General features: G+C 37.4%; 1 long non-coding RNA gene across 3 annotated transcripts; it reads right to left on the bottom strand.

Moving 5' to 3' along the window:
- Positions 1-2,894: 2,894 nt before the first annotated feature.
- On the bottom strand, positions 2,895-18,925 carry LOC125278623. 3 transcript variants are annotated; one of them, XR_007187187.1, is made up of 7 exons: positions 18,439-18,925; positions 18,035-18,107; positions 17,687-17,761; positions 14,266-14,359; positions 7,607-7,715; positions 7,043-7,154; positions 2,895-3,465 (listed from the first exon to the last, which is right to left on the bottom strand). It is a non-coding gene; the product is annotated as an uncharacterized LOC125278623 (long non-coding RNA). The 3 variants fall into 3 exon arrangements; XR_007187186.1 differs by having other exon boundaries at positions 18,035-18,925; XR_007187188.1 differs by lacking the exons at positions 2,895-3,465; positions 7,043-7,154; positions 7,607-7,715 and adding an exon at positions 9,154-9,624 and having other exon boundaries at positions 18,035-18,925.
- Between the last annotated feature and the right edge of the window lie 1,364 nt (positions 18,926-20,289).

The following is a 20,289-nucleotide window of genomic DNA, read 5'->3' as shown; positions in this document are numbered from 1 at the left end:
AAAGCCCACCTGTCTCCCTCAGTATCACACACACACAATCCACAAACTGCACCTGTCTCTCTTTTTCTATTAGACCAGCACACACTGTTTCCCACCTCTGAGTCATTCTAATATTCAAGAACACATATAAAAACCATCTGAAGACATCCACCTCTGACGCTTGGACGCACAAATATACTCACTCACCCCCTCACATTCTCTATATTGGCTGTGTGCTCGGTCTAATCTTATTGTCTCATTGTGTACAGTACAGACAAGCCTGAATCCTGCAGGCACATTAGAAATCCTCTTTTTATTAAACACACACATGTTAGAAACAAACACACACAGACAATGTAGCATTAACACTAGCTAGTTTTTAGGATAGTTTTAAATTTTGATTTAGATAGAGCGATAGAATGATAGACAGTACAATAGACAGATGGATGGATGGATGGATGGATGGATGGATGGATAGGTAGATAGGTAGGAGGACAGGAGGGCAGACAGACAGACAGACAGACAGACAGACAGACAGACAGACAGACAGATAGATAGATAGATAGATAGATAGATAGATAGATAGATAGATAGATAGATAGATAGATAGATAGATAGATAGATAAAGTTTTGGTGTTTTTGAGTGCTAAAGAGTGTGTGTAGTGTGATCTGCTCTCCTGCTGCTAATGTCACATGTAAACTGACTCATAAATGTCTTTAAACACTCATTAGACAACAGCACTAATATAATCAGCCAAATAGGGACTAACACACACAGCACACACAGCGCACTAGGGGATTGTCACACCAAGAACTGGTGCTAAACTTTTTGAGGACTAGATAATGCTGATTGGTCCAGAGATCGAGCATGCACCAGTCACAGAGGCAAAACGGCAAAGACGTAAATGAACAGATCTCAACATATCATATTTGCGTTATTTTGGACTTTGGGGCATTAAGGGAATGAATCATCACAACATCTAGAGTCTGAGAGGACTAAATCAAGTAATATAGAGATGAGAATGTGTGAGAAAAACACAAGTAATGACACCATATCAGGCATTTCAAGACAAAGACACAAACCTGCAAGTGAAACATTCATTTTTTACATTTTACAGCATCAAGAAAACATCTGCTAGGCTAAGAACTTGAACTAACATACTAAAACCTAAGGGCTTTTCACACTGTGCTTAACCCTGGGTTATTGTTGTTCTAAACATCACTTTTTAAGGGTTAGTTCACCCAAAAATGAACATAATATAATTTATTACTCACCCTCATGTCGTTCTACACCTGTAAGACCTTCGTTGCAGATATTTTTGTTGAAATCCGATGGTTCAGTGTGTCATGCATAGCCAGCAATGACATTTCCTCTGTCAAGATCCATACTAAAAACATTTTTAAATCAGTTCATGTGAGTTCAGTGGTTCAACCTTAATATTATAAAGTGATGAGAATATTTTTTGTGCGCCAAAAAAACAAAACAAAATAACGACTTTTTAACAATATCTAATGATGGCCCATTTCAAAACACTGCTTCGGAGAGTTATGAATCTTTTGAGTCAAATCAGTGATTCGGATCGCGTATCAAACTGCCAAACTGCTGAAATCACGTGACTTTGCTGCTCCGATCCACTGATTTGATTCGTAAAGCTCCGAAGCTTCATGAAGCAGTGTTATGAAATCGGCCATCACTAGATATTGTTGAAAAGTCTTTATTTAGTATTTTTGGTGCACAAAAAATATTCTCGTCACTTTATAATATTAATATTGAACCACTGTAGTCACATGAACTGATTTAAATATGTTTTTAGTACATTAATGGATCTTGAGAGAGGAAATGTCATTGCTGGTTATGGAGGCCTCACTGAGCCATCAGATTTCAACTAAAATATCTTAATTTGTGTTCTGAAGATGAACGAAGGTTTTACGGGTGTAGAACGGCATGAGGGTAATTAATGACATTATTTTCATTTTTAGGTGAACTAACCGTTTAACCCCTGGTAAAGGAGCTGCGGGGTTAGCACCGCTTACCCGGGGTTATGAAACCCTGCTCAGAAGCAGGGTTAGCACTGCATTTGCGGTGCCAAACTTGTACAGTGTGAAACGATGCGCTGTTAGAATGTTATAACTAGATGCTTAGCAACGGATAATCAACTGCGTGCCTTATATTCACGCGCTTTGGTCAGGTACGGAAACACCGCGCGATGTATAAACAGTCGTTTCTGCATATGATAGGAAAAATGTCAAACGGCGATGGAAAACGAAACAATTGGAGTGAAGAAGAGACCGTCATTCTTACCTTTATAGTTCGAAAAGTTCACTCAGAACAAAACTTGATATTACAGTCAGCAATGTGAAATATGAGGACGCGCAATAGCTACTAGAGCATTTATGTAAACAGGTCACATGCTGCGTTTGTCCAGTCAGTGACATTGACACTGCAAATATGCAGAAAAGGACTTTATCCCAGGGTTTAGGAATGTAAAGTGTGAAACGGTAGGTTATGAATACCCAGGATTAAAGGGTTAGTTCACCCAAAAATGAAAATAATGTCATTTATTACTCACCCTCATGCTGTTCCACACCTGTATGACCTTCGTTCATCTTCAGAACACAAATTGAGATATTTTTGTTGAAATCCGATGGCTCAGTGAGGCCTCCAGTGAGTCACCTGAAATCAGGTGACTTTGGCGCTCTGAACAGCAGATTTGACACACTGATTCGGCCATCACTAAATAAGTCGTTGTTATTTTTTTTTTTTTTTTTTTTGGCACACCAAAAATATTCTCATCGCTTTATAATATTAATATTGAACCACTGTACTCACATGAACTGATTTAAATGTTTTTAGCACCTTTATGGATCTTGAGAGAGGAATTTTTTATTTTTTTTTTTACCCCATGAAAATCTCAGAAACACAAGCTCTTTGTCTTCAGAAATAATATATTTATGGGTAATTTAATATGCACTGATACATTTCGATTCAAAATCTTATTGTCTATCACTTAGCCCAAATGAAAGCTGCAAATATTTGCAGTACGCTATGTTATGCAAGTGTGTATCGAGACACACACATAAACACACAAAGATTTTATTTAGAGTTCATAATGAGAAAATTATTCCCGCCCATGTAAGGACAAATATTCATAATTACACTTTCCAAGAGAGAAAATGAAACGGGGGAGGAGACGCCCAGATAAATGAGATTTGAGAAAAGAAAACAAGGATGAGGAGGGTAAGAGAGAGACAGAGAGAGGAGTTTCTGAAATAAAAGAATAAAAACAGATTTCATATAATGGGAACACGGTGTGCGTGGCCAGTCAAATCTCCCATTATCGCTCGCAGCTTTTGGATGGTTGTCTCGGCGGGAGTGCCGAGCACGGGAGGGCAGGCGGGGGGCGGCTACAGACCCCAGCACAGCTTACATCTCACAGCTGGAGCTCTCGCACACATCTTCACACTTACACACACGTCTTAGGAACTCTAAGTAAAAAAACACACAAAAAAACATGCGTCTATCCCTTTAATATCATTCAGCACTCTAATAGTTCTTATTAGAACCCAGCAAGAGAGAGGAAATGAGGTAAGACATCCCACCAGGACTGTGAATTAAAACTCTCCATCTCTTTCATTCACCCACTCTATTGTTTCCTTCCATCTGTCCGTCTCTCATTCTGCCTTTTCTTTCCCATTTTACTCTCTTTTTCGCTATTGGGCATGATATTAATGTTTTGAAATTTAAAAAAAAAAAAAAAAAAAAAAAAAAAAGAATTTGCTCCTGTTAAGTCTCTGGGGAAGAGAACGAGATAAAAGCCGGAAGGAAATAATGCATACAGGTGCACGGAGAACAAAAGGATCAAAAGATAAGATGTCAGTGTGGGTGGTTTGTGTGTGTGAGAGGAGGGAGTTTTTGTGTTGCTGTGACAGGCAAAAGAACACTGTATGTGTGCACAAATGTCACATAAGAATGAGGTCGAGACTGCTTACAGCGCCACATTGTGAACGTCATTACAGAGCGAAAGAGAGGGAGGGTAAGTCAATGAGTGGGGAATAGAAATTAAAATAAGAGAAGCGCTAAGAACTGCTACTGAGCTGATAAATGCCATTTGGATGTTCATATATGAAATTAAAAAAATAAAATAAAAAATGACCCATATTTGCATGGTCTGGTCTGAATGTGCACGATTCATTGGTATTCCACATTAAAAATAATTTTTAATCAAAATCGAATAAGTTGCTTGCTTTTTTTGTTGTTGTTGTTTTTTCCATTCACTGTCACAAATTATTATTTTTCAACCCCTCTGCTCAAAACATCTGCCTTCATGATAATGTTGGGTCACTTTTCTCCACCCAATCAATTCCTGATGGACTAATTAAATTAGTAACGTCTCTGACAAAGCCAATTATACAGAGATGTTATTCATTAAAAATAAAGCCACATCCTATATATTTTTCTCAGCAATATCACTTAAAGGTGCGGTAGGTAATTTCAGAGAGGCTACAAATAGCAAGTTAGCTTTGAAAGCATGAGATCCCACCCTCCGTTCAGAGCACTCTCTCCAAAGTCACGCCTCCTCCAAAACACATAAATGCGCACAGCAGATTCTGCAAAGCACCACAAGATGAGAGACGACGTTAAATTACCTCATGTCTCAAAGCACATAATATTACAACCCGAATTCTGGAAAAGTTGGGACTTTTTTTTAAATTTGAATAAAATGAAAACTAAAAGACTTTCAAATCACATGAGCCAGTATTTTATTCATAGTACAACATAGATAACATAAATGTTTAAACTGAGAAATTTTACAATTTTATGCACAAAATAAGCTCATTTCAAATTTGATGTCTGCTACAGGTCTCAAAATAGTTGGGACGGGGGCATGTTTACCTTGATGTAGCATCTCCTCTTCTTTTCAAAACAGTGTAAAGATGTCTGGGCATCAAGGTTATGAGTTTCTGGAGTTTTGGTGTTGGAATTTGGTCCCATTCTTGCCTGATATAGGTTTCCAGCTGCTGAAGAGTTTGTGGTCGTCTTTCGTTTAATAATGTGCCAAATGTTCTCTATAGATGAAAGATTTGGACTGAAGGCAGGCCGATTCAGCACCCAGACTCTTCTATGATGAAGCCATACTGTTGTAATAGCTGCAGTCTGTGGTTTTGCATTGTCCTGCTGAAATACACAAGGCCTTCCCTGAAATAGACGTTGTCTGGAGGGGAGCATATGTTGCTCTAAAACCTTAATATACTTTTCAGCATTCATAGTGCCTTCCAAAACATGCAAGCTGCCTATACTATATGCACTCATGCACCCCCATACCATCAGAGATGCTGGCTTTTGAACTGAACGCTGATGACACGCTGGAAGGTCTCCCTCCTCTTTAGCCTGGAGGACACAGTGTCCGTGACTTTCAACAAGAATGTCAAATTTGGACTCGTCTGACCATAGAACACTTTTCCACTTTGAAACAGTCCATTTTAAATGAGCCTTGGCCCACAGGACACAATGGCGCTTCTGGACCATGTTCACACATGGCTTCCTTTTTGCATGATAGAGCTTTAGTTGGCATCTGCAGATGGCACGGCGGATTGTGTTTATTGACAGTGGTTTCTGGAAGTATTCCTGGGCCCATTTAGTAATGTCATTGACACAATCATGCTGATGAGTGATGCAGTGTCGTCTGAGGGCCCGAAGACCACGGGCATCCAATAAAGGTCTTTGGCCTTGTCCCTTACGCACAGAGATTTCTCCAGTTTCTCTGAATCTTTTGATGATGTTATGCACTGTAGATGATGAGATTTGCAAAGCCTTTGCAATTTGACGTTGAGGAACATTGTTTTTAAAGTAGTCCACAATCTTTTTACGCACTCTTTCACAGATTGGAGAGCCTCTGCCTCTCTAAGACATCCCTTTTATGGCTAATCATGTTACAGGCTTGTTATCAATTAACTTAATTAGTTGCTAGATGTTCTCGCAGCTGAATCTTTTCAAAATGTCCTGCCTTTTCAGCCATTTATGGCCCCCGTGCCAACTTTTTTTGAGACCTGTAGCAGGCATCAAATTTGAAATGAGCTCATTTAGTGGATAAAAGTGTAAAATTTCTCTGTTTAAACATTTGTTATGTTATCTATGTTCTATTGTAAATAAAATATTGGCTCATGTGATTTGAAAGACTTTTAGTTTACATTTTATTCAAATTTAAAAAATGTCCCAACATTTCCAGAATTTGGGTTGTACAATAATAATGAATTTAAACGACTTACAGAGCTCTAGTTGTACCACCTGACTGCTGCAGATTCATTTCAGCGCTGATAGTGTTAGAAACACATAAATCCAACTCTGAGGATGTGAACAGCTCCGGATAGAACGTCACAGGTTGCCATCTTGTAATAACGGTTATGACGGCATGAACACAGTATAAGCTTGTTGAAATTAAATGATGTATGATGTCTGAACGAGCAGGGTGCGTGGAGGTATGGATGTCCTGTTGACAGGCAGGTAGAACATTGAACCGAATGTAATGAATAGACAAACATTTTTTGGGGGGGTCCTGAGACTTCCACAGAAGATACAGTATATGTACATGTTTTAATATTTATACCACTTCTATTATTGATTGCTATCAGTATGTGAAAAGTGTTTCAACCAGTATAACAAAACAAAAAGTGTTTATAAATCAAATTGCCAACGACAGCTAATTAAATTTGAAAAATGTTAAATTCATATTAGATGACCGATTGTATATTCATTATTACTAAAAACCTTCTTACTCTCGCTTAAAACAAAACTGACTAATATTCACATCTCTTAATGTCGCATGAAATGAAAATTCCTCTTATGTTTTATTATAGACATAGTAGTATGACTTTCTGTAAAGAACAACTTTGAAACAATGTGTATTGTAAAAAGTGCTATGCCAATATTTGACTTGAACAGAATATAAATATATATTAAATGTTATAAATATATAATAAATATTCTGTTTAACCCAAAATGTGCTATATAATGAAAGTAAAATTAGTAGTGAATAATAATAGTGTTACTGTTGACAGTGCTTACCTTTCGTAATGAAGATAAAGGGCAAGACTTGATTTCATCCATCTGGTTAATTTTATCCAATCATGAAAGGCAAACATAAGATTTTACCCCACCTATAAAGTCTTAGTTACATCTGAAAAAAAGTAAAGTCATTAAATAATTTTTCTTTAGAATAGCGTGCACAATAAGATCTAGGACATTTACTACAAAAGAAAAAAGGGTCCATTTTGATTCAGTGTGATAAATGTATAATTTTTGCACCACTAGCATCAGCTATGGAATTGCAAAAAATAAAAACATTTTCTGAACGAATCCCCCAAAATGCCACTGGACAGGCAAACAAACTCACTCCCACTGACTAAGCTTAAACAAACAGAGCACTTTCTAGGGAAATCAAATACAAATGCCTTACTTATAGTTGCCTTTGCATATTTGGATAGGATTCGAGTGTTTCAAACATCCAAAACATAACATACTTCAACTAATCTCATAACTTTATGTAACTCACTACTTGCAAAATATTCAGTGTTGCCAAACAAATTACATCAGCTTCAGAGCCGCAGTGTTTAAAATGGAAATACACACACACAGAGTGTTGTGGTCCAGCTCCATTGGGCCGTGATGGGACGGTCTATGATCTCTGGACTCAATCCCGGGTTAGAGGACGTCTCCTCCTGATCCATTCCACCATCTGCTGCTGGCCAGACAGAGCGCACCATCGGGAGAGAGAGAGGGAGAGGGACAGAGAGAGTGAGGTCGAAAGGCTGGAGACAGTAAAGCAGGAGGGAGGACAGAACGGGCCTGGGCAGGGCATGTGTGATCATGAGGGACATGGGGTCGTCTGTTACCTGTCCACCTCCAACCTCACACCATCTGCTCGTGGGAGCACAGGAGCAAGGAAAAGAGGAAAGAAAAAAGGAGGCATGAATAGATGAATGAAAGAGTGAAGAGAAGGAGGGATGGACTGATTTGTAGGCGTTCATATATGTAAAGTGTACACAAACTAAAAAGCATCTAAAATGTGAGGGAAAAAATGTGAGAAACTGTCTGAGAAAGTTCTTTTAAAATGAAAAATATATGATCTGCAATCTTTTTATAACTGATTTTAAATAAAAAAGTTTGGTTAAATTTAATGTTTTAACTTAATTATCATCAAACTTTGGATATCAAGTATGAGTAAAATGTTATGGTGTAAATTTGTTTAGAGTTAAACTGAATTAATATAATTAATTATAAATACAATTAAATCAATCTAATAATTCCACGAGTTTAATATTTTGTAAACATTTACATCTTTAAAGCTGTTCATGCATGAAATGGTTTGCATTTTAGATGTTGCCAATCTGTTTCGGTGTCTATCCAAACGTACAAAAATGAACGTGTGCTAGAACTACTTTACATACAAATACCTATGAATGCTAATGACATTCTGTTATATATGGATAGGAAGAGCAGGAGGTGGAAGAGAAGAGATGGAAACAAGGACAAGACACAGTAGTCAGACAGAGACATGCATGCACACAGCTGGTAAGCAATGCGAACAAGCAAAGAGTAAATAAAATTGAGATGGAGAGGGTGGTACTGCGTGCTTGTGTGTGTGTGTGTGTGTGTGTGTGTGTGTGTGTTCGTGTGTGTAATTGGAGAGGGTGCGGTACATTCTAGAAAGTCAGAGCGCATATGCTGACGAGTGAGTTTTGGAGGGGAAAATTGAGTTTGAAACAAGGGGGAAATGAAAAATGGAGCGATGTAGAGATAGATAGAGGAATAGAGGGATGGAGATGTATAGGCCAGTTAACTCAGGACGAAAAACAGAGCGGCCACTTCACCGGAATATTACTTCCCAGAATCTGTCTCTGTAAATCCCTTTGCAAATGAAAAGCAGCCTTTGCATACATAAGTCATCTTGCCGTGTCTGTCCTCCAGCCCCTCCCCTCAATCACTCACATACTGTAGAAGACACAAAAGAACAACAAATAACAGCAGGACAGACTTTCGCATCAATATAACCCAAAATAAACACAAAATATCATTACAAAAGTTCTGATATTGCTTGTAAGGAAAAATTCTCTCATATTGTCTCCATCAAATAAAAAGGATTACAAAATTTTTTATTTTTTTTCTGATAATGCCTAATTATAATGACTAAATAATCTCTTTATATAGTCAAAATATTAATAGATAAATTTAGAGTAATTCACATTTTGAAGCTGTTATGTCACTGCACATACAGATTGGGACTATTGTATTCAATTTATGTTTATGATATTTCTTAAGCAATAAACCCTGACCTCATTCTAAACCTCTGAACTAAACATGAACCCATTATTGAGATCAACTCCAAACTACAGAAGAGACAAACATATTCTGGGTTCAAGGGATTTATTGAGACAGGAAGAGGTCAGAAAAATACATCAACAAAAAGAGGCAATTCATTTATCAGACGATAAATGAATGAGCAGTGATGTTGTGCAACAGAGAGAGAGAGTTGTGCAGACAACAATCGATACATCTCTGAAACAGCCCTGAGAGGAGCAAACAGCTGCTCTTAGCTCAGCCTTCAGCTCCAGCGCTTCTATTCTTTCACCTCGTTTTCTGCTTCTTAACTGAACATGATTTGAGACAGTGAAACAGAAGAGAGACAGATGGATGGAGAAATGGAAAATGGAAAGAGGTGGTCAGGATTTTACTACAGTGTTGGTCTTTTAGTGTAGATAGATAGATCATTTTTCAGAACTCCAACACGTATATTCAAAAAGCAAAATACTAATGCCCAACCTTTTAACTCTTTCCCCGCCAGCCTTTTTTTTTTTTTAAGTTGCCAGCCAGTGCCAGCATTTTTTTTTTTTTTTTTTTTGCATTTTCACAAAACTTTCATGGCTCCCAGAATTTTGAACATACAATATATCAAAAGAAAGAATACTACGGAAGAGGATTAGGGCCAAGTAATAATAAAAAAATAAAACCATCTCGAGATTAAAGTTGTTAAATTTCGAGAAAAAAGTCTAAATAAAATGTTGAGAATAAACTCGTTAAATTACGAGAAAAAATTCGTTAAATTTCAAGAAAAAGGTTGAGATAAAATGTTGAGAATAAACTCATTAAATTACGAGAAAAAACTGAGAACAAAATTGAGAACAAAGTCATTAAATTATGAGAAAAAAGTCGTTAAATTACGAGAACAAATTCGTTAAATTACGAGAAAAATGTCATTAAATTTCACGAAAAAAGTCGAGATTAAATTACGAATTTGTTCTCATAATTTAACGACTTTTTTTCTCATAATTGAATGAATTTGTTCTCATAATCTAACGACTTTTTTCTCGTAATTTAATGAGTTTATTCTCAACATTTTATTTCGACTTTTTGGTTTTATTTTTTTATTATTGCTTGGCCCTAATCCTCTTCCGTAGAATAGACTCTGTTTATTTTTAAACAAATAAAAAAAAAAAAAGTATTGTAAAAAAAAAAAAAAAAAAAAAACAATATATATTGTAGCTTCATGTAGCATTCTTCTCTTTTTTTTATCAACACTTGAATGTGGGCAAGTTTAATAAAAAAGCAACATTTTGAACAAAAAGCTGAGAAATTTCATGTTTTTGTCAAAGACCCGGTCCCAAATGGCACCCTAAACCCTCACGGTCTTCCTCTGAGTCCGCACTTTTGTGACGTAATGCCGCTTTGACTGCCGGGTAAAGTCCTCTGCGTAGCTTGCAGACTTGCGGGCTCAGCTGAAGTGTGCATCGAGGGTGCATAGCGGCTGCAAAGGGGGGCGCTTGCAAGCACCCTTCTGAAACCTAAAATGATGAATGGGTCACCCTACGGTCTCGAAATGCGCACGTGGCAGCCATTGTAAGTCCACGAGCCCGAAAGTGCATAGAAGTGTGCCATTTGGGATTCAGCCAAAGACTACATCTGGATCGGATTCAGAACGTTGATCAAAACACAGATGGAGTAGATAGAGTCCGTCAACACCCCCAAAGCTGCATAGTCCTCTTCATGGGTCGATATTTTATTCAGTAACATTAGGCAGTTTTGATTTATATGCTGTTTTATGTTTGATGATTACGTTATTTTTACATGTGCTTTTGTCGTTTTTTTCTTCTTCTTCGCCTGTGTTTTAATCTGGAGATTCTATACTCTTTCAGAAGATGTGTAATAGCGCCCCCTACCATATAACAGTAAAAACATGGATTGTAGGAAAATTCAATCAATGGTGGGGAAGCGTTGTGCCATAACTGACGGAAAAATCCATCAGTGGCGGGGAAAGAGTTAAACATAGGAGCACTGTTCCATAAATACACTTAAATGAATATAAACTCCAAAGCACACATAAACTGTCTTTCACCACAGCTCACTAGAAACCCCTGCCTCCCCCCTACTGTTAATATTATATTAGCAGTTATTAGCTACTTGGAGGGAAAAGTGTGAGAAAAGAGGAGAGGGTGCAGAGAGTCGTGGAGTGATGTTAATAAATCATGTTTTCATCTTGTTGTTGTTTTTTTATTCATCTGAAACAACACACCTCCCCCCATAAACATAAATCTGCATTGGCAAGCGAGAAAAATAAACACACAACCGCTAACAGCCAAAAAGCCTAAAGCATACTCAGTGATTCAGCGCCAGTTTTGTTGTTTGCATTACATGTTCATCAAATATGTAAAGTGATTAAAATGTTGGCATTAGTGTAATATGATAATTGGTGATGTTGTGACAAAGCAGGGTCGAAAAGTCTAAAGGCCCTTTCACACCCAGAAAGATAACTATAACGATAATGATACAGATATAGTTCTAAAAATCTTTTAAGGCCATGTTTCCACTTGGTGTTATGATGCGTTTTTTGGTCAATTGGATCACAAGAGGCGAGGGAGACTCATACCCATTTACACCTGATATTTTTTGTCCACTTTCAACCACTTCTGTCCTGATTTCTTCAAGGGGAAGGTCTATGAGCAGGTAAATGTATGGGTTTTTTTCAGATCTTTCGATCTAATGGACAAAATAAGCTTGCGTAATTTACATACGAACGCGACTGGAGATGACGGAAAACCATACGGAGAGCATCAGCTTTTGTTTCTGCTCTGACAGCCTCAAGACCATGCCGAACACTGTGCGCGTGTTAGAAATCAGAAATGGTGAGAGAACATTGTGCTTGGTACATTTATTGTCTTCAAACCAAACTTGGTTCTTCCGCCGACATAGTTTAAATCCTGTCTAGCTACATGTGATGTTTACACATTAGGTCAGTAGGTCGGAGAAAAGGCAGTCTTTAATGACTGTTCAAACACATTTGACCACATGAACGTTTCCACTGCGAAAGCAATTCGGTCGAATGCGTTTTCGAATACCTCTGGAAGTGGGCAAAAGAGAACAAGCTCAAAATGTTTTAGACCCCCCGTTTACACCTGTATTTAGCATCATCCACTTGTGATCTGATGGACCAAAACTCATCTTAATACCAGGTGGAAACAGGGCCTAAATTTTAAAGAATAGCAGAGTCCATACCACAACTATAACGGCACCGAGAAACAATAACACTGGAATCACTTTCAGAAAGATTTTTTTTTCCAGCTGATGAACGATAAAAACTTTGACAGCCAAAAAGAATCCATCCTGATTTAAAGGGTTAGTTCACCCAAAAAATGAAATTTCTGTCATTAATTACTCTCCCTCATGTCGGTCCACATCAGTAAGACCTTCGTTCATCTTCAGAACACAAATTAAGATATTTTTGATCAAATCTGATGGCTCAGTGAGACCTGCATTGCCAGCAAGATAATTAACACTTTCAATGCCCAGAAAGCTACTAAAGACATATTTAAAACAGTTCATGTGACTACAGTGGTTCTACCCTAATATTATAAAGCGACGAGAATACTTTTTGTGGACTAATAACGAATTTATTCAACAATATCTAGTGATGGGCGATTTCAAAACACTGCTTTCATGAAGCTTCAAAGCTTTACGACTCCTTTGTTTTGAATCAGTGGTTCGGAGCTTGTATCAAACTTGTTCACTTTCGACCACTTCCAGTTGTAGTCGAAAACGCATTTGACCGGATTGCTTTCGCAGTGGAAACGTTCATGTGGTAGAATTTGTTTGAACAGTCATTAAATACCGCCTACTCTCCACCTACTGACCTAATGTGTAAACATCACATGTAGCTAGACGGGATTTAAACTTTGTCAGCGGAAGAACCAAGTTTGGTTTGAAGACAAAAAAAATGTACCAAGCACAATGTTCTCTCACCATTTCTGATTTCTAACACACGCACAGTGTTCGGCGTGGTCTTGAGGCTGTCAGAGCAGAAACGAAAGCTGATGCTCTCTGTATGTTTGTATGTTAGACATACACTATGGGTTCAAGTGCACTACAATTGGTAACTAAATACATTTTTAAAATACAGAGATAGTATATTAAAAGCACATTTTAGTTCATATTCATGGTGTCTCAAAAGAGCACAATTGAGTACACTTAGATGTTCTTGAGATTATCAAAAGTACTAAAGATGATTTTTAGTATATTAAGTACAAAATTAGAGTGCGAAAATAGAGTACTTTTAGGTACATTATAGAAATGTACTTTTTTTTTTCACCTGTGCTGGCAGGTATATTTATCCATACTATATACACAACACTTCTAGCATTTCATCATGAATATCAACCGTCATAGATAACACTTTACAGAGTTGATTAGACATGGATGTCATTACTGTAGTAATTTTAGTAATGTTGTTTGTCATAACTAAATGACATCAGTGTGTAATTTCAATAACACTTGTGTACAAACACACTACCATGAACCCAGTAATATAAAGTGTGACCTCATATATTACAAGAGTTAAAGTAATAGGCTATTCCAGCCTTGACGGTTTGTTGTTAGCATAATTGACGAGCTATTTTATGGTTAGCATGAAGTGATGTGTTATTTGTCTTGGTGTCAGTGGCGTAAAGGCCTTTCTCCCTGATAAGCCCAACAGCACAAGGTTAAGCAGTGGAGAGGACACCGCTCTAATTCCCCACTCAGCAGGGAAGATTGACAGCCCGTTTCACTCCATGTCCTCGGCAGTGTTTTCGGGCAGAGCGTACAGGCAGACATACGCAGTGATTTGTGTTCCCACTCACGCCGCTAGTCCTGTTTACAACCACTGACTCTCCCCCCAAGCTCGCTAAATAGCATCGCAATGTGTGCGCGCGTGTGTGTGTTTAGTGGAGAACGGAGGACATTAATTTGCTTTATCATCTCACCCCGCCTCAGTCTCCACTCTCAGCCTGCCCTCGCTCCTTAATAAACGGCTTGTGTTGAAGAATTGAATTTAAACCAGGGCCATCCAGCATATTTCTGTGAGAAGAGGAAGAGAGAGAGAGGGAAAGAGGGGGAGAGAGGCACATCAATAAAGTCGACAGCATTTAAGAGGCAGACAACCTTTACAAAAGAGCGTGCCCGCTTAACGGCCTGACATTGGCGCTCGTAAAACAGCGTGGCAAGCGAGCACCGCCACAAGGCAACGGCCCATGAGACGCTGCCGTTTAAAGTCATAACACACAGCAGAAGCGAGAGTGGAATGACAAGACACAATCGGAAAGGTGTCGCATGACTGCCGAATGTGTCTGGACATAAAAACCACCTGCTAGAGCTTCAACACCACGTGACCAGAGAATGTGGAACATACAGTTGAATAGCGTTACTTTAAATACCAGTGCTTCACAATGAGAGTCCAGGGAGTGTTGTAACATCACCAGTTTAACCAACTGGAAATATTGTACATGTCCTGAAGTGACAGTAGAAGTTGCAATAAAAAATTAAAAATCAGAGATATTAGAGACAAAATTCATGTGTTCATCACTTGATTTGCGATCATGTTAATGGATGTAACATTTCAATCAGCGGATTATTCGATACATAGCATATAGGTGTTAAAAAAGATCACTGTCCAAAAACCAAGTGAACTTCCTATATAGACAGCATTTTAAGGCATCACAGGCAACTTAAAGGGATAGTTCACCCAAAAATGAAAATTATCCCATGATTTACTCACCCTCAAGCCATCCTAGGTGTATATGTCTATCTTCTTTCAGATGAACACAATCTGAGAAATATTAATAAATATCCTTATTCTTCCATGGTTTATAATGGTTGTGAATGGCTGCCCAAATTCTGAAGACAGAAAAAATGCATCCATCCATAAAAAAATGAATCCATACGACTCCAGGGGGACCTCCAGAGGCCTTCTGAAATAAATCAATGTGTTTGTATAAGACAAGTATCCTTATTTAAAACTTACTTAAAATAAAATAATGAGCTTCCGGCGCGAAAGCCATACGCATTCGATGTACATCCAAAAAGCGTTAACATCCGTGACGTACAGTACTACACAATGACATGACGTACTATGCGTTTAATTTTTTTATTTTAAATATTTAAATAAGGATACTTGTCTTACACAAATGCAGTGATTCACTTCAGAAGGCCTTTATTAACCCCCTGGAGTCATATGGATTAATTTTTTTTATGGATGGATGCATTTTTTTTTTTTGTCTTCAGAATTTGGGAAGCCATTCACAACCATTATAAACCTTGGTGGAATAAGGATATTTATTCATATATAATTGTGTTCGTCTGAAAGAAGATAGTCATAGGATGGCTTGAGGGTGAGTAAATCATGGGATAATTTTCATTTTTGGGTGAACTATCTCTTTAAATACTGATGCAAAAACAACATTAAGTCATTTGCAGTAAAGAAAGCAAAGGAAAGCTAAACTATCAAAGACCCAGTCCATTTTATACCATAAGCGAAAACTTACATCCCACTCAAACTTATGTTTTGGTCTAATAAGAAAAGGTCAAACGGACTTATCCATTATGTCATAGACTGGTCAAATGTCAAAAATAGTTGAAAATAGATACAAAAGGGGTTGTTTTGACACCCTTAAGGGAATTTTGCAGATCTTGCATTATCACATGTCTGAAGAAATGGAAACAGACATTTTTTGATATAAAGGTACAAGATCAAATGAGCAACTAATTCTGAAAACACCATCGCTTCTGCAGTACTTGGCAGTCGTCCAATATCTAACCAACAACATGACCTGTCACACTGGAAGACTTGAAGAACAACTGAACATACATACTCAAAGATAAAAAACAAAACAAAAGAATAACCATAAAGGAGTACAAGAAAGAGTAAATACTTGAAAATATGATGAGAATTAATATATAGAGTAGGAGTACATAAATATATGAAATCAAAAGTAATATTAATAAATCATAAGACATAAATGATTAACATGAAATATGAATAAAATGCATGAATATGAATATTGACCATTTTGGATCCACCAAATACTGTACGCTAACTCCAAAGATACTACAATTCTTAACAAATTAAGTCAGCATCGTAGCATCCCAGAATGCATTGCAACAAGCTAAGTGAAAAAAATCTGAGATGCAAAGCAAGAAATATTTATTAAAATATATAATAATTATCATCATTATTAATCAAAGTTACTGTTAATTTCACTTTAACAAACTTAAAAATGTTAATACTAGTTATTCATTGCTAATTCATGTTTGCTTGTAATATATTAATATTAATTTATACAACTTGTAATGTTACATATATTAATATGCACCGTTACCGTTAAAATTTTGGGGTCAGTAAGGGTTTTTTGTTTTTGTTTTTTATTTGAAATGAATACTTTTAATCAGAAAGGATGCACACAATTTAAATAGTTACAAAATATTTATATTTCAAATTAATAAACTGAACTTTCTATTTTTTTCCACAAAGATATTAATCAGCACAAGTGTTTTCAACATTGAAAATAATGTTTCTTGAGCATCAAATCATCATATTAGAATGATTTCTGAAGGATCGTGTGACACTGAAGACTGGAGTAATGATGCTGACAATACAGCTTTACCATCACAGGAATAATTTCCATTACAACAGAAAACAGTTATTTTACATTCTTATAATATTTCACAATATTACTGTTTGTATTGTATTTTGCATAAAAGACTATTTTCTAAAACATACTGACCCCATACTGTTGAATGGTTGTATATTTTGAAATGATCATTAATCAAGAGTAATAAAACTGTTACTCATTGTTCATGTTAGCTGTTAGGTTAACCAATACAGTCACTTTTGAGGGACCTCTCGAGTCGGGATGCTGCCTTAGAAGTCAGTTTCATGTTTAGTTAGTCAGCAGCAAGAAAGCTCACTAGGTTTTGGAACAGAGCTAATTTGTTACAACTGTCCGGTCTTCCCCTTCTGAATGCACACGCCTGTAATAAAAAGAGGCAAAGCATGTAGGGGAAATGAGAGAGGGAATAGAGAGGAGACCAACGGCAGCATTCCCACACAGCCAACAGAAGCCCGATTTATCTGCAAGCTCCCACAGACAACAGATGGCATATTAGAGAGAGAGTCTGTATTTACCTCTCAGCTTTGCTTTTATTTACACCCATTTGAACGCACAATTACATGTGTATCTGCTCAGGAGGGGTTCCATGCGCACCCCTCCCAGAGCTCTCTCTCTCTCAACCCGCTCTCATTCTTAAAAGGGACTAAATGAAGAAGGGAATCCAATAGGAATCGGCTAGCGCGTCTCCTCTCATTTCACATGCAGATTTATGCAAATCCATGCGCAAGCAGACACTGACCTCAGATCGCCAGACGCAAATGCAGTAAATATTTTTTTTCCTCTCATTTTTTAAATCAGTCTTCTGCCTCAGCACCTGCCGAAGTTAAAGAGAGGACACTGAGAAAAAAAAAAAAAAAAAAACATTTGGGAGATTTTCTCATTAATATGCAAATGCAGGCAATCAGATTCGTGGGTTGGATTGAATTAATCTCTGCCACCCCCTTCGCTTGTGCTGTAATCACAAATTACAGACAGGCATCTGACAGACAGCTAAGGCCTCGGATGCCGGCAGACGGGCCTTTTACCTCAAGGGGAATAGTCGAATCAACTCAAACGGTCAGCTGGAAAAAAGCACGGCGGCACTTACACGATCGGTTCCGCCGGGACTGTGTTTTATTTTCGACTTCAATCTTATTCACCGTAGTCTAATCATGAAGTACCTGCAGTCAGACGGCAGCGTTTTAATACACTTACAGCACAACACAGAGCTGGAATCACAAACGTCACAGTAAATTGGATTAGAAAGTTAGCAGACAGACAGAGTCCTTCAACAAGGTCTTCAATTTCTTTTGAAATTCGTCATGCTTTAAAGTCTACTAAACTCACTTTCACTTACCTGAAGTGCACCGTGCACAAAGTAACAACACTTCGGATGAAGTTTAATGACATGACAAGCCTCCAAGTATTGACTTGGACAACATGCCTAAATCCATGTAGTAAACAAAAAAAAAAAAAAAAAAAAATCCCTACATAACTTATCTACATTCTTACCTTGTTTAGAGGAGAATATGACACATGGGCCCATAAAAAAAAGCAGTTCGCACGCTGAGTCTGAAGAAAGATACGGGACCCGCAGCGAGGCGAGAGTCTTCAGTCACTGCCGACGCGAGCAGCAGCCGCACACCTGTCGTGCCAGCGTGAGCGACGCAGCGGCCCAAGCTTCGTTAGGGTGACAGAGAGAGGTGGCGAACAGGCGTAATGGCATCATTTTCAACCGAAAACACAAAGAGACAGACAGCACTCTCATCTAACGAGGAACACTTCAGAGCTCTCCGCCAGGCCGCTGCAAGGTCACCTCGCCGGATACAAAGCTCGCTAGAATGAGACAGGCAAATGCATAAAGCAGGAAATTAGGAAAATGAGCATTTGAGAAAGCAAACATGTAAGATGTAAGCATTAAAGAGAAAGATTTCATTACCAGACTCTATCGGTTCCTGGATAGAGAGCTTTATCTCAATCTCTAAGGGTTCACTGGTGAGTACAGAAGTCTAGACAAAGATGTGGAGAAAAGGTCATGCTTTAGATCACGATTTCATACAAAATTGATATTAAAGCCATGGTGTGCGTTAAAGAGTTATTCCAAGAAAGTGAACATCGTGTACAATGACATTTTATTATGTAATATATCATACAGTTAACTATGTTTCATAACATCTTTGTGACTGACATGTTCCAGAAAGCAGAAGCTCCTTATAGTAAAATAGAACATTAATTTTATGGATTTTTGGTCAGTACTGTTGCAACCAATTTTAGTAAAAGGGATATTTCACCCAAAAATGAAAATTCTGTCATCATTTACTCACCCTCAAGTTGTTCCAAATCTGTAACATTTTCTTTGTTCTGTTGAACACATAGGAAGATATTTTGAAGAATGTGTTAAACTGAACAGTTTTGGGGCACCATTGACTTCCATAGTAGTTTTTTTTCCTACTATGGAAGTCAATGGTGCCCCAAAGCGGCCTGGTTACAAAAAAACTTTCTTCAAAATATCTTCCTTTGTGTTCAACAGAACAAAGAAAATTATACAGATTTGGAACAACTTGAGGGTGAGTAAATGATGACAGAATTTTCATTTTGACTGAGTGAACTATCCTTTAACAAAAAAAAAAAATACATAAATTGGTTCTTATGGGGAGCCAAATATAAGCTGACTAATAACATATACAGAATGATTCTTTGTTTATTTTTATTGCCATATCAGCATCTATGGCTATTTTCATGGCAAGAACAGAATTAAAGAACAGAAAAGAAAAAAACAGAATTAGCAGAGTAATAGTAAAAAAAGCAACAGTTCATAATCACATATACTGAATTAATTTCATGACACAAAATGTACACAGACAGCACTTCATTCTTCTGATAAAATTAATTTTTTTGCACAAAATCATGAAATAGATGCATTTTATCCATAAAACACACACACAACAATGCAATATATTAAAAACTACATCACTCATTTATTACTAAATATAAGGGTTTGCAGTGAATCAGAAAGCAGATAATGTAATTGTCATGCTGAAGGAATGTGCACAAAACATTTTGGTGATAAAAGCATTTTGTGATCCACAAAACCCATTTTTTGGGCAAAATAAATATCTCATTCAAAGGTTGAGGGTTTGGTGAAATAGTTTTTCTGACATGCTGGGTGCATTTTGTTCACAAAAGGTTTTCTGTTACCCACAAAATAAAAAGCACATTAACTCTTATGTGCACAAAATCTTATGTCCCAAACTTCAAAAAAGTTCCTTCCATTCTGTATTCATTCACGAATTGCCGACCAATGCGACCGGATTTTGAATTTCTGTGTATGAAATGCATTAAAGCTTATGCATTTTGTCACAA

The sequence above is a fragment of the Megalobrama amblycephala genome, linkage group LG1, assembly GCF_018812025.1.
Source record: "Megalobrama amblycephala isolate DHTTF-2021 linkage group LG1, ASM1881202v1, whole genome shotgun sequence".
Lineage (NCBI taxonomy): Eukaryota > Metazoa > Chordata > Actinopteri > Cypriniformes > Xenocyprididae > Megalobrama > Megalobrama amblycephala.
This window is presented reverse-complemented; position numbering and strand designations above follow the sequence as displayed.